The 16355-nt window shown below is 44.5% G+C and overlaps 1 protein-coding gene across 2 annotated transcripts in view; it reads left to right on the top strand.

Annotated features, from left to right (window-relative positions):
• shisa9a (shisa family member 9a) overlaps window positions 1–16355 on the top strand; it is a 40213-nt gene that overhangs the window by 3794 nt on the left and 20064 nt on the right. The window lies entirely within an intron of this gene.

The following is a 16355-nucleotide window of genomic DNA, read 5'->3' as shown; positions in this document are numbered from 1 at the left end:
GCCCTGGGTTTTTGTTTCATCCAGCACCCGGCCAGATATCCATCCATTTCACAATGCGCTATAAAGAAAATATCTGCCTGCCTCTTTCTGCCTCTTTTCAAATCCAGCCGTTATTCACTGTTTTATTTTGGATCATGCCCACATGATATGATGTGAGAGAGAAAGAGGGAAAGTGGGAGTGGGAGTTGGTGAGGAAGTGGTGGTGGTAGTGTGTGTGGGGGGGATGGAGGGAGAGGAGGGGGGTTGGGAGTTTGAAGGGTGGTGGTGTTGGTGGAGAGAATGCAGAGCGTATGAATGCCATCTATTTCTGTGGCGTCCCGTGGGCTGCTACAGTACCAGGCTTCTTTGTGTTTTTAACACCGAAGATCAAACAGATGAATGTGCTCAAACACACATGCACACACACAAATCTGTTCTCAGATCATACACACACACGCGGTATGCACGTAGGGAAACAGTCGGTACACACAGCCCTCAGATTCCCTAAGAGTTGCATCTCCAGTCCTTCTTATTCTTACACGAAAGGAAAAAGGAGAGCTACGATTAATTTCACCGCAAACAGCGTGTGTAAGAGACAGACAGACACTTTTGTCTCGTTAGAGGACTGTCTGTTCCGCTCAACTCTTGCGTTACTATCAAGCTCTCCATGAATGACATGCTCCCTTTTCAGTTCCAGCTGAACCCACCCTCTTATGGTTCAATCCCTGCTGAGCTTATAGCACTGGTAGCATCCCAAAATCTGTGAATCTTTCCATCCAGTTCACAGTTAGTGTTTAGAAACAATTGACAGTGATCTGGCAGGAAGTATTGGGATTACGAATTATGAAGCGCCGTCGAGTGAGGAAGTGTACATGTAAGGGAGTAGGGAGTAGGGTGTGTGTGTGTGTGTGTGTGTGTGTGTGATAAATATGTAATCCTACAACAGCTCCCTTGGCCAAAGTCAAGGTGACATAACCCTGCTCAGCATGAAGCACTACACCCACAGACACCATCAACATCATGATGAGATGAAAGCACATCTCATGGACAAGGGGGAAAGAATGGTTGCATTCATTAAAATGGTTTGGTTTCAGAGAGCGTGTGTCACCACAAAAAAAAATTTAACATGAAAAACCGCGTGGAAAGACATGAATTACACATTGAGTAGGTGTTGGGGGGCGCATAAGTCTTTTATTTCTCTCCTCACTGTGGGAGAGAGATGGTGTAACTGGGTGGCCTATCACCGGAGTGGCCAATAAGACACTGCTGGGGAAACAATGATTATTATTTGCAATGTGGAACGTGCTCCCCTGAACGCTCTAACCCTCGGGCTTATGGGCAATCATGTGGAACGTTATTAACCTCTATGATCTGGCGAGATCCTCCTCGACAGCCCCCCGCTTGGTTTATGGGTCCCCTCAGTCGGTGAGGGAGGTGATTTAGGAGGGGAATTAGATATGGATTTGCTGGAAGTGGACATGTTATTCTTGTTTTAAGTGATTAATGGCAGATAAATAGACTCAAAAGGGCGAGATGACTTTTCATTAGGAACATCGCTCCGGGTGCAGAGGACAGATGAGGGAAGGAGGTAAGAAGGGAAGAAGAGAGTGGTAATTGCAATGTAATGATAAGTGTTTGGGTTAAAAGGGCCACGTGTACAGTATATGCAGGTGCCCGTGCGCACAAAGGGAGTTTGCTCAGATAAAGTGCAGGATTGTGCCAGAAAATCTATTTTTAGTGCAGAGCACATATTGATTATAGCTTATGGCCAGATTGCCCTATTACTGCCATCAATGAATCTGGTCTGGCAGGTCTCTGCTATATAGGAGAAAATTCCTTCGGGCATCATGCGACTGTCAGTCACAGCTATTTGTCTGAACAGGAATAACCACTGCTGTATCATTTACATAGCATTTAACAAAAACAAGTTTTTGCTACAGAGGTATAGGACAGCAAACGAAGCCGCTGTTTATAGTCTGTGCTATGCTGTGTCTTGATGAGTCCTAATCCTAATCGCCATGCAAGTGAGAGATGCAACAAAAGGCTGAGGTTCATGGGCCCAGCCCCTGCAACCTGCTGCATGTTAAAAAATGGGCACTGCTTGGTTGCTTTGTGAACCAGATCGGTCCGGCCCACAGATTCCCCAGCAGGGCCGGCCGGCAGACTTTCATGTCATCTCGGAAAGACCCAGAGACTTTGTTTGAATCCTTAAAAGGCTCCTCTTCCCTTTGAAAAGAGCCAGAGTTGGGAGGAAGGAATGGCAAAAGAGGGGCGGAGTGCGATCGAGGAAGCGGTACAAATGATCTCGGTGGCATGCGTCCAGCCTGACGGCACCAACCATTTCTGGAGCTCTGAAGGACAGAGCTCGAGACATCGCCATTAAATGAAAGCTGAATTTCAACATAGTTTTGACCTCTGCAAACGAGAAGACTTGAGGGTTTAAATCTAACTGACAAAGCAGCAGCTAAATCTTTGTTACTACTCTTACTTTATAATCTAATGAAGAAGTTGGATGTGAGATTTAAATGGAAACAGTGAATTATTACATCCAGCACTTTCTCCACACCAATACTGTACTTTTTAGTCATGTAATTGTCATTTTGGGTATCACACTAAAGAGCTTTAGCTTGGCAACACTATTAGTTTTATTGAGACAAAAACACACCGGGCTACATGCACACACACACACACACACACACACACACACACACACACACACACACACACACACACACACACACACACACACACACACACACACACACACACACACACACACACACACACTGTGCTCAGTATTCACAACTCAGTTTGCCATTTGCAGGCTTAATTACCTCCCCAGCAGTTATAATCTTTTCCTAAACATTCTGAGATGGGGAGGATGAAATTTTAATAGGTAATTGCTTCTGAGATTGCAAAGGCACGAGAAAAAAACCCTGTCTGCAAAATACTCCAGCTCCGCCTTGTGACAGTGTGTGCGTGTACGAATGTGGGTGCGCGAGTGGAGGAGTATTACGTGTGCAAAGTGTGAGTGTGCAACTGTATGTCTGTGCTACAGTGCAGGCCTGTCGAGGGGAGCTGTGCACATCCTTGGTTAACGTGGATGAGTGTGACCTTGTCTTCCCTGCTGTCATCGGAGCCTTCAGTGTGTCACATCTGATTGCGGAGTGTCGGAGCGGAGAGAGAGCGGCTCCAGCTAGGGATTCTGCACGCGGCGGCACAGGCCGTACAAACGAGCAAAGAGAGGCTGCGAAAGAGAAAATGACAGAGCTGGAGGTAGTTATTTGCGAGGCGTCACTGCGGCTCCAGCTCCGTTTGAAGCACAGCTTCTGTCCCCGCGTTCAAACAGGCAAAGAAAAGCAGGTAGAGTTGAAGTTTCATCCCTGAGTTTGTCTTTCAGGCTCATAGTCCGCTGGAGCGACCGTAAAGCTTCCGCTATATCTATAGCTGCTTTCCTTTGATCCAAACCATTGAGGACAATGTTGGCTCGTTCCAGTTTTTAATTTGTTACATTTTTGTGTTCCCACCGCCTGTTTACAAAAAAACAAGGCTTGTCACACAGACACTCCAGTAACTTCTTTATGGGCCTTTTCAAACACACAAACTGTAACGTCTGTAACTGTATGTCACCCTGGATTTGGCAGAAAATTTGAATCTGAGCAATAATGTGGAAATTTAAAGTTGAATTCCTTAAGATTTCAGCAGTTACATGGTTGACACCCTTGGTTAATACTGCAGCAAACACCCATTAAGGAGCTACTCTGTCAGTTCAAAATTGCCACCAAACACTGGAAGAAACTAAATCAGCTCCTGACACATTACATTGTTTTCCCACATTTTCAAACACCTTGGTCCAATTATTTGGTGCCATATAAGCTCTAACATTGTTTTCTTTTCTGGTTGTTGTTTTTGTTTTTTTGTTTTCCATGAGAATAAAGTAAAGGAGTCAATTGTGCTACAGTGTAAGAAGCAATAAGCCACAGGCCCATATTCTGAGAAACAGCAGTGTCTCCTCCTCCTCTCCAGGGCCTCAATCCTCATCTTCTTTCTATCTAATTATCTTAATGTGAGGCCCCTCAGCCGTCCAGGGACACCATTAGACTCCTGTCTATTAGGGCTCTGGGGCCGCGCAAACCGGAAAGATTCGAACAGCGGCAGACATCTCCTCAGTTTTATAGGCACAGAGGGACCTGGGCTGGGGAGGTGTCAACGCTGCCCTGGGACGGAGTGACTGGGACTGGCTGTAGAAAAGAGGCAAAGAGAGTTAAAAACACGGGAGAAACGGAAAATCTCAAGAAGTCAGTTTGTTTTTCCCGTGCTTACTTTCCCCGAAATCCTAACAAGGCAACAGACGACCCTGAGCTGTCGAGCTTATCGAGCTTTCGCTTCTTTGTGAAAAGGGAATTTAAATTTGAACAGGAGGACATTTAAAAAAATGAAGCAATATTTTAAAGGGCACAGCGTGGTGTAATGCATGTCGCCCGTCCTTTTCCGTCCTTAGTCCTTAGTGTTTGGCATCTTCCATCTGTCATCATGGTGTATAAGAGGCAAGAGGGACAGAGAATATCTTAACCCCCCCCCCCCCCCCCCCCCACGAATATTAATCAGGTAATTTACTCCCAGGAAGTCACATCTTGCATTTGACATGTAATTATGTGTGTGTGTGTGTGTGTGTGTGTGTGTGTGTGTGTGTGTGTGTGTGTCCAAGTCTGTGTTCACTTCCATGATCAACATATATGCCTGTGCTGGCCAAGGCACACGTGTCCAACTTCTGTGAAAACCTGAGGCGCAACTCATTCGAATCCTGAGTGCAATGAACGATATCACATCCTCCTATCTTCATCTATTTCTCTCTCACTTAAATAAGACTTGTCTGTAAAGATACGGCCCTCGTAGGCAGCCATGGGATAAGCAGACAGACTTACCATCTGTATGTTTGAACAGGTGGTTATCACCACTAGTTTCTAATTAACTGCTACGCTGACGCGTCTTAATCTGTGCTTCAAATTAATGAGTCAAGCCCTTTTCAAATATTGGGATTTCCCTTTTCCCAAATGAATTCACACAAGAGAAATATGTATCATCATTGAGCATGGCTGTAAACGGTCTTCAAGGTGAGTCTTCTTTTGTCATGCGGGCTGTGTTCAAGATCCAAGAGGCACTTGGCCTGATCGCATTGCATCCATTATATTTCTCATTGCAATAAGGGAGGGGCAGCTATGATGCTTTTAACAATAACGAGCTCCCTATCAGACATTGAGTGAAGCCGACTGAATCTAACAGTGGAGTTGTAAGTGCTTTAATGTCCCCTAACATGTAGCTGTGTCTGAAATCCCCCTTAAGCTGCTGCTGTTGTCACACAGTTGTTCCTTTTTATACTGTTTCTAATGGGAAAATGGAAGTGATTCTCCATCTTGGCACTTGTACCTCAAGGGCCACTTCTGCATTTGACAGGGGGGAACGTTGTTGGGTTAACACAATCAATTTGATTTGAAGAAGAAAAAGAAAAAAGTCTGATTTGGTTTAAAAAATAAACTATACATCCTCACATTGAGTCAGCTGTAATAGCTGATCGCCACAGGTTGTGATTGATCGTTCCTAAAGACCTAGCAGAGAAGCTGATAGCAAACGTCACGCAGCTGAAACATCTAGCTTCTGACACTAGTGTTAGAAATTTCAACTCGACCAAACCAACCTGAACAGTTCAACTGCATGAATATACTATAATAATATCCCCTTTTATATAGAATGAGTATAGTATTGGCAGGCTACCCACACCGAGGTGTGAAATACTCCTGCGACTTCGATGCTATGGCGAAGAGAATGACCAGAAGGTAATGACGAATCAGAGAATAACTTGTTACCAGACAACTTAACTCAGGGTATTTGCCAATGCCAGTTCTTAACTTGTTCTCATCTTTGTAGCAGTGGATCTCATTTTAACGTAAGGTAACATGAAGGTGTGGTGCAAAAAAAAACAACCTTTGACCCTGGCTGGATCGCAATTGGCTCTGACAATAATGTAGGACTCTGCGCCAAGATGGGTCTGGTGCATTAGATTCCTCATCTGATTTTTTGATTTACAGTGTTGAAGCCGGACATACACAGCTACACGAGGAAATGTGTAAGGATGCACCGATCTGATACACTGGTTTAGAATCCCATTACTGACTTCATGAAGAGGATCAGATATTGACCCTTGTGTGACCGATCCAAATTAAATGATTTCTTTGTGTCTTATATATGTATATATACATAATCATAAAGTATAGTAAATCAGTTACATCTATTTAGGTAATGTGGACCGTAAAATAGTATTATTTATATCACAATGAGTTCTGTGCAGTGCAGTACACAGCTTCTGAACTTGGGGAAAGGAGAATTTGCCAGTATCACATTGAGATTGAGTTGGTATCAACTGTGTTGAGTTAGAGGTCGAATCTAAACCTGCAAATAGGCTGAAATATTATTAGTTTCACCTTACCAAATCCTTTTTTCCATCATTGTACATATTTTCTTTCCCACACTCCTGCGACGCCCTAAACGCTTGTTCGTCGCAGGAAATTTCCTTTCCTCTGGTATTTGAAAATACCATAACTCCGGTCTCTGCCACATGATTGTATCTCATAGGTGCCCTGGGCAGTCATCTCTGGCAGCTACAGACTGGGTGTTCCCCCCTGTGACAGGCCTCATCAGTCACCGGGCCACAGAGAGAGGGAGGGACAAGCAGACGAGCAAAAACAGAGAAATAAATACCCGCTCCACTAAAGCACATGATTGACCAAAAAGAGGCCTTATTCATCATGATGAAGGAGCAGCGCTCAAGGAGACAGGGCATCCGCAATAACATCTCGGCCTATTGTCTTTCTCAACAACCTTTTGTGTCTCTCACAGGAAAAAAAGAAAGAAATCAATTTAAGTTGTGGACTGATTGTTCAGGAACTGTTTCCTGAAAAAGAGTCCCGCTTTAAAAGGTAGTGTCTTTTATGTTCGTCCCCGTCTAAATTTCTCTTTTTTCTTCAAGAGCTTGTTTGAGTGTTTCTCAGCTCGCTGATCGGCAGACTGCTACCGCTGCAGTGCTACCTTAACTTCCTGGGCCGCACCGTTTCCCCCCTCTCCCAGAGTTATGAGTCAGCAGTGGGACTGCCGACTCCTTCTGCTGAGGGCAACACGCTGCGAGAGACAAAGAGAGACAGACAGAGACAGATAGATGGGCGAGGGAGGCAGTGGGAGATGGTGATGATAATGATGTGTGTCTCCATGGGGGTCTGACACCTCTGACAACATGTCAGGCAGTGCCGACCTAGATACCACAGCAGAGAGACGGGCAGGACACTGCTTTCCAATGGCTGCTTGTGTGAGCCTGTCGGGCGGTTACAGTATTTATGATCACAGAAGGAAAGGAAAACATAATTTAGCTATGATATGATATGATATTTGGCTAGAAATTAACTTTTGTAATGAGAAAACTGCATTCTTGAATCAGAGGATGGTTTAAGGACACGCAATTGATGTGATACATTTCGATTTACTTGTCACAAGGAGCAAGATTGTGGGAAAAGCATCATCTGTGGCTCTGGAAGGAGCTGTCCACGGTTTGAAACAATAACCCTGACCCGGGCTTGAAACTTAAAGCTTGCGACCAAAACTGGGCATGAAGTTTGTAAAAAAACAAAAACTATATTTTGGAGAGAAGGGAGATTCAATGACAGACGCTGCCCAGAAGGATTATGTGCAATGTAGAATTCAATATTGTCAGAGCTTGATCCATTCTACTGTACATACAAAAGTTCTCATCTGTCTGAATTGTGACGTTCATTAAGTTATTCGTTTGTTTGTTTGTTTTGCTTTAGAAAGTGACATTATCACTTAAGTTTTAATATAGTGTCAGAAAAGGAAAGTCCTTAAAACTCCCTGTATGAACACCATGGGATGTTTTGGGCTGAAGACAGCTGGAGGCTGAACTGAGGCCGGACCGGAGGCTGAACTCTTCTATCGTTCCTCTTTAACCTTAATCCAGCTTCCTCTAATACAACCCCAGCCAGACTGAGGGCAGGATACTGATAGCTGATAGCATTTAATTAAGTGTAACCTCAGAATTTATTCTCCCTGCAGTCTCTGACCTGCAGTCTGCTCCTCCAGCTCTGACGAAGAGAAGATTTGCGTTAAAAAGCTTTGGCTTGTTGCACCTGGCCCTTGGGCTGAGTCCCCGGCAGGTGTACGTGTCAGTGTTAGGGGCTTTTCTTGGTCTGTGAAAACGAGACAGGGCAGTAGACCGATTTGTCCCCGCTCATCCAGCGGCAGCCGGCTGGATGAGAAATGCACGACGATAATCGCTGAATTCAGGCGAGCAACGCAGTCAAACGCAAGCAGTACGTGGCGTGCAGTTCACACGGCATCGGATCAATCTAAATTAATCCAGCAATGCAATTAACAGGCTTTAGTTTGTTTGGTAGAGAAAGAAAGTCATTCTTCTAGGTGTACTTGACTTGAAAGCCACAGTACAAATAAGCCCTTGTTACTGACTTTCTAGAATTGGCTCCGAGCACAACAGCTCGATAACATGATGCTTTATCATCATCTACAGACGTGATTTGCCCTGCTCGCAGATTTAATGCTATTTAGTTTCCTCTACAACAACATTCTAACCACACATTTTTCATGTTCTTCTTCACCCCCCCCCCCCCCCCCCCCCCCACCTCCAAAAAGCCACAAGACAACAGGACAATAATGAGTGAGTCAAAGTGAGGCAGCCAAGTAGCCGTGCATCCTGCACATTGCTCCATCTGTGAAGTACATAATCTGTCTCTTGCTGCTCTAGCTCCTTTAGCTAAAAGCACTGATTTCGCCGTCTGTTCGCTCGCCGAGGGTAATCTGATGGGAGGTTCACCAAGGCTGTGATATGTTCTGGTATGTGTGAGCTCCTTGCTGGTGTGTGAAAGTCTAATTTGCTTGGAGTCGATGTGATTGGGTGCTTTATTCCAGTCGCACTAGTTAACTATCGGGCGAAAGGCATACCGCAGGGCCAGTTTGACAGGCTTGGTCTTTTAAGTGATCCCTCCGTCTCTATCTCTGCCTCTGCGTTGCTGCCATATGTCTGTCTGATATCAGCGCATGGTAGGCAACACCCTCTTATCTCTGTTTATTTGTGTACCTGTTATTCTGTGCTCTCTTTCTCTCCGCGCCTCCTCCTCTCACTCAATCCCCTGCTCTCTCGGTCCATCCTTTTGTCGAGAAGCATCCTCAGTGTTTATCCGCCTGTCTCACTATCCTCTTGTCTATAGCTGCAGCTCAAACAGCAGGTCAGCACAGTTTGACTGCACTCGCATGCATATCCTGAGGTTGCATCAATATTTTCCTCCAGCTCATGTGAGGTATCAAATTCAGGGGGTAGAGGAATATTATTTCAGGAACCTCCGAGTGGCCCTGAGGGATCGCCGCACTAACAGTGACGGATTTAGCCCGCCAATGAATGCCAAGCCCCACCACAGGACCGGCCTATTCATCCACAAATATGCCTCTGTGACGTTCCATTGTTAGTGGTAAAAACTAAATAAAGCACTTATTGATGGTCCACGCTGCAGGAATTGACTCGGGGCGAGACATCCATACTCCCTCAGCGAGTTAGGGATGCAAGTGAAAAAGGAAAGGGGGTAGAATAAAGTAGGTTACTGAAGAAAGACCGACTGTCTCGCTCAATTCGTAAGCAGGACAACACGAGCACTGGCAGGGTGCAAAGTGTACAGTTTGTGAGCGTGCGTCATTGTGCACTGTGAGAAAGATCAAATAATTGGTTACATCTAGGTGTGAATGTGAGCAAATATAGGTACATGCTATTGCATGTTTCCACTAATGAATGAGTGCACATTCTCACTTGAGTACTTGGGTATCCATTTGTGCAACAGATTAGAGCTTCCGTGTGAATACCTTTGTTTTTTTCTTGTGCTTTTGTTTCATGCACACGCTGTACTGTGAATCTGCTGAAAGCCTGCTCTGATAGTATTCATGTGACAGTCCGTGCAAAGGCAATGGTCCTGCAGAGTGGCAATGTAAGTGTCGGCTCTTCTGCACGGCTCCGTGTCTTGGCAACAAGGAGTGTGAGGGACCCAGCGCTAGCAGACAAAGACGCCTCTGCCTTCTGCCTGACGAATGCCGCAGAGCGGTCGAGGCAGGCAGGCAAGAGATGGCTTCTGTGCAACAGCATGGGGGTAAGAAGTGGGTCATAAGGAAATCCCCATACGGACCCCCACCACCACCACCACCACCGTACCCTGCACTGCACTGCCAGCATCCCTCCAAACTAACCCAGAGCCAGGAGCGAGAAGCACGGAGGGGACACTTGGTTACATTTACTTGTAGCTGCCAATTTATTTGCAAGATTCTCTGCCTTGACAAAGATTGTACACTCTAACCAGTTATATGTCATGTGTGTGAGGAAAACGAGATTTCGTGCATCAGCTGGTGTTAGTCAGTGCAATCGAATCAGTGAGTGTAAATGAAAGTTGGAAAGGGCAAATGATTAATCTTAGTGGTTTTGAATGTGGCATGATTGTTGGATACATGAACATGCCTGCTGGTTCTATCATGTATGAAATGGTTGCTGCCTTTGGCTTTCTTAAGTACAACCGCTTCACTGATCGACCAATAACGATGAAAACAAATGTACTGCAACTTGTGGATCAGAGGGGGAAGAAAGGAGAATGTCAAAGCCAAAGACAACCACAACCCCGAATAGAAATCAGGATTTTATTTAAGTAATTAAGTCAGTAACTTTTTCACATAAAAATTGTGGGGGAAAAATGCATTCTGTAGTTGCATCCATTAGTTATACTGCTTATCCTTTGAGGGTCGCAGAGGCGATGGAGTGGTCCCAGATTACATCACATCATATCACACCTTGGTTGCCAGGTTAAACAACTGTTTGGCATCTATTATCTTTGGGTTTTAGCTGTTGGTCAGACAATACAAGACATCTGAGGATGTCACCTTGGATGCTCAAAAGTTGTGCGAGACCATGTTTCCATGTTGTTTTCCATTTTTGAAATTTTGTTGACTCGACTTATCATTGATGATCCCCAGATGTCAGACCATTCCAGCATATTCGGGAAAATGGGAAAAGGTTAATTTTACATGGAACAGTTCAGCAATTGTGCAACCAACACCTTCCAGAATCCAAGGGATGTGCAATGCTCCACTAGATACTCAGTGTAGTTCCAAAGCAATGCTCCAGTCTGCACAAACACTAGTAGTGTCTGCAGAACTATGAGGGTTACCACTTTGAAATGTATTTTCATCAGGGGAGAAGTGCCCTGTCAAATGCAATTAGTCAAAACTCACTTCATATTGAAAACCTGGCTAAGGGAATTTTTGAATATATCTTCTAAGATCTCCAGCTGAAACACAGACAAACATTGGCACTCATTGTCACTGTACAGGCATACTGTATATTTCTCTTGCATTATCTTTAATTTTATATCTCTTTTCTGATTATTTTATTTTTCACTACTCATGCATTCACACACTAACGACATGCTCACACACATAACCAGTTCTGGAGCCTCGTGCTCATGTCTTCCCCAATGAACCAAATCTAAAATGGTTAATTATGAGATTCATCACTGTTAGCACCTGTTAGGTAATTAATGCCAATCACTGCCTTCTGGGGAGGAAAATTATGCTCCATTAAAAAAACACTGTTGAGCTAGCATCACTCTCCATCTCTCCCTCTCCTCGCTTGTCTCCTTCCTTCCTTCCTCCCTCCCTTGCGTATCATCACCGTCAACCTGTGCGGCCTGTGCCTGCTGTTGGCAAATCATCCCGGAAAATAAATAAACGCCGTAATGAACAAAATGTTGCAGCGATGGCCACGCTCGTGGATGAGCAGTTGTGGAATTCCGTCAACCACAGATGGGTAGACAAGTGTAGGAGTGCGGATGTGTGGCGAACGGAGAAAACCCTGAGATGTCAGTTGGCAAACACAATCAGAAAACGGTAAATAATTTAGCACTGAGCTAATGCTGGGAAGGGTGGTTCCGGACAGAGTAGTCGTTGGCAAAGTAGGTTTGTGATGCGGGTACACAGCTGCAGTTTGATATTCAAACCAATAATATTGTAAAAAAATTTAAGATGCACGTTGCAAATTTAATCAGAAGGGTATTAAATTATTCACTCCAGACTTTCTGGCAGCAGCTGTCAGGTGTCAGCCAATGAAGGATACTAAAGCATGTGTTTGATTTTCTTCTCATTATATTGATACATGTTTTGCAGGTTTGCGGGTGTGCACAGTAAATGTGTTTGCGCAGATAATGATGATAATTCTCTTTATAAACACTGGCTTGTAGGGAAGCAGTGTGTTGCAATTTGCTGGCATATAGATAGGTTATTAAAGACCTGCACAAACATAAAATCATGTAGAAGATTGGCAGTCTCTGTTGGGCAGAGGCACACGAAAGCAGACTTCTCATCTTTAGCCGCATACACCGCAATGGCCAAACCAAAACGAGACTGGTCTATGACAGAATGCCTATTTCGTCACCAGCATTTTGCCCCATAACCACTGTCACCTTGCAACGGCGTTGGCAGTTGGAAGGTGAATTTGCCGCAGCACAATGAATCCTGGGATAGGTTGAACCGGGAAGGATCCTACCGTCGGATCCTTTGTTGCTCCGGAATGGAAGGATGCATTTGAAAGCCGCCCTGTGACACAATCAGTCTTCAAATGTAGACTCCAAAGAAGGTGGCCCCAGAATTGGAACACAGCTGATGATGTTCGCTGGCAGAGTTGATCAGGTATAACTAGTAATCAAACTACTTATGTTTCTTGAGGTGTTTGAAACGGCCTCTGGCTGTTATTTTAATGTTGCCAGCTGACTTATGAAACTAATCTTGTTTAAAAGGATGTTAACTATGTACATCATATCATGGGTGCCAGCTTTAAAGTCAGTTTAAACCCGGATAGCACCCGGGACGGGCTTCATGAGAAATACTACTTTTACCAAAAAAAATACTAGCTGGTTTTCACATCCACAACCTGGAATAGTGTGAGATGCATTATAATTTAGCAGTGTCTTCCAGGAGATGGATGTTGTGGGTCAGGGGAGGCCGTCATACATAAATGTAATCTGTTGTGTGGGAAGAGCTGAGTGGCATGAATTGTACATCATTTATAATCTTAGGGTGACGTCGATGGAACAATGTACACAATCAGAGAGGATTGAGGGCGCAGATTAAAATCAATACAAACACACGACTGGAACAAATGACTTGGCTTACAGCAAGATGAAATTCAATATGATGCCGAAATAATATGAGGAGCAGACACACGTGCTGAATGTTACTTACAGGCTTGTACAAAAGCACACATATGCATAATGGGGTGGACAAAAACCTGAGTTGTAAACTAAAGACGAGAGACTTGGATTTGACTTGATCTTAAGGTACAAAGTTGAGTACTTGATGCTTGACTGTTTAAATACTTATTACAAATCAAATTCTGACCTTCCTGAAAAACAAATAATGAATAAAACAGTATCAGGCAGTCTCTATTGCCAGATACCTTGAATATTCAATTCTTAGGTCTATGCATTAAAATAACTAGGTCTTGGCTTCGTAGAATCTTCTGGAGTTGGCTGTTCACATAAGACGAAAACAGCAGGAGATTGTCTGAGTCAGACACATTCACAACAGCAAGAACATTTCCGGAACATTCAGTGCCGTCTGGGTATGAAGCTGGAGGCAGGACAGGCAGGGATTTTGTTTACATTCATCATGTGCACATGCTCACTGTGATTTTTCCAGAGATTTTCCTGCCGTATTGTCACATGTGCTCACTCAGACATTTTTGCGGCCGGTTGTAAAAGTTCAGGAAAATGTCCGGACTTGGGTGCATGTCTGAAATCAACCAAAATGACAAGCTGGTAGAAACGATGATTTGATATGCGAAAAAAACAACAACTTCAGAATTGCTGACAAGCATGTTTGTATCAATTACCTCAAATTACACACACTCCAAACTCCATTCTCAATGCCACTGTTGAATTCTCCATCTGTCTACTGACTTCACATTGTCTACCAGCAAAAACAAGAAATCAGTATCTTTTATCTTCTGCTCGCACCATGCAAGACTGATCAATGTTGTTTGCTCGCACGTCACATGTAACAAACTCGTCGCTGCCACGGTGGGTGTGGACTTTGAACACAGAGCAGCTTTCAGACCAATTCAGAACTGAATGAATGTCAAAGCACAAGACGTAACATTGCCACAACAGTGCATTGACGCCATTGTGTGCATGAAGGTGAAACGCTACAGGGAGCATTGTCTGAATGCTATCTGCTGCTGCGTTTCTTCCTGGAGAAGCCTGCGATATCGACGGCCTCCATATAGATTTCCTCACACACTCTCAGCTTCCCCTTCCCTCTGTCGGCTCCATTCTTCTTTGTGTTTCACAATGTTTCACAATCTTTATTTTTCTCATCTCTCATCGTCCACTTGCGCTCGGCCGTCTCACTTGATTTCTCTCTCAGACTTGGCACTTACAACTAATCTATGTCCGGCTCCCTATATCAGAATGGGGGTGGGGGGGCTTTCAGATTTTCAGATCCCCTCTGCTTCCATTTCCCAAGATTCAATCACTGCCTGCTGGTTAGGTTGACAGTGACATCCAAAAGTACCTCTCCCTCTGGATGTCTGTCTCTTGTGCTTCTCTAGAATTTCCTATTCCTCTGCTCACTGCAGCGCTCGGTGCTACTGCCGTCTCTCTATAGTGGAACAGTACCTTTCTTGTGTTATCGAAGATGGTTATCCTTCTCGTGTGCTAAGCCGTGCAGAGTTGTATGATCACAGACAGTCGCGAGACGCCCGACGGAAGTATTAAATCTCCATGCAGGCGTTCCGTTCACCTTATTGAAGCTAAATAAAAGTTAAATGCTTCATCGCATGCACAGTGCTGTACATGAAACGTAATGGGCAGCCACCTAAATTAGTGTGCTCTCTGATTTTCCAATGAGGTGAGGCCCGTTGGGATTTTAAAGCTCATTAAGTTGCTTTGTGGGCAGACAGTGCCACACGGCTTCCTGTGATCTGATGAGACAATACTGAAATGGTACATTTGCATATATGCATGAGGCGAAACATGGCGGCCAATGAAAGGGCATGAATACAATCCAAATTTCCATATACTGAGTCAACAGGTTAAAATAGAAAACAGGAGTTTACTTTTGTCAAGAATTGATCTTAACCATCAGTTTTGTAATTGATCATGCACAAAAACATAATTTATTAATGACGTGCATAGAATTGTAACAAGCTTGCGCTGGACTATTCCTTGACTGTCAAAGATGACTTTCTTGAATCATGTCATTACCACGAGTTTGCCATGGAAGCAGTAGCTGTTTGCTGTCTATTCGCTGAGCCAAGCGAGCCGGCTGCTACTGGCTGTTGTTTTATATTTAACTTCAGACATCAGAGACTTATCATTTCACTCATTTAACAACTTGGCGAGAAAGCAAATAAGCATATCCTGCAACATGTCAAACTATTCCACTATGCTGTGAAATTGGGTCACCATTGCAATCCATTGTAACTGTTGTTAATTCAAGCTGTCGGCTGTTTACCTTACATCCTCCGAGAGAGCAAGCTCCCTACTCGTACCCTCAGAGCCACCTTTTATAAACATGGATCTGTCCTTTTAAAAAAAATTCAAAGCAAGAATAGGTGAAATTTTTACTGATAAAGTTAAGTATTCCGTCTGTGTGTTGCAAATCTGTACCCATCCGCACTCTCCCAGCCTTAAATATATGCAGTGTACCAATCTGAACATATTTGTCAGTGCTTTCTAAGCCTGTTGCATACATATAGTGTAAATAGCTACAGACAGAGACACATTTCTGATTTCCGGGGGAAATGGCTAGAATCTCATCTAGAAACTTCAACAAAAACAACGCCGAGGACTCGAAAGTAGAGCAGATTCTGTAACCAACTCTTGCCATAAGAGGCAAGAAATGCCAAGAGAAAAGGCAACAGTGACCAGTAGCCGAGGGGAACTGCGAGCAGGGCGATTGCTGCAATCAGAGGGGTGGAAAACAAAACTCCTTTTCTGTTTTTGTGAGGCGTTCCAGGCTGGTAATTCGCAGGCAGGCAGACAGGCACAAGATCTGTCGGAGCGAGAGCCCAGCATCGTGACGCATTTTGCCCAGCCACATGTCCCCTATCCACGGGCCAGCGCTCAGCAGGGTGAAGGGTGGTGGGAGCGTGGGCTGTGAGCCTCGTCCACGAGTTTGCATGTTTTAGTGTTTGTGTGTGTGTCCATATGTATGTATGAGGATGGGAGGGTGAGCGGCGGGACAGTTGCCAGTGTGTGGCCCTGCTTCCGCGGGGC

Source organism: Scophthalmus maximus, chromosome 16, assembly GCF_022379125.1.
Source record: "Scophthalmus maximus strain ysfricsl-2021 chromosome 16, ASM2237912v1, whole genome shotgun sequence".
In the NCBI taxonomy this organism is placed as follows: Eukaryota; Metazoa; Chordata; class Actinopteri; order Pleuronectiformes; family Scophthalmidae; genus Scophthalmus; species Scophthalmus maximus.
The sequence above is the reverse complement of the archived record's forward strand: the minus strand, read 5'-3'. Positions and strand labels throughout refer to the sequence as shown.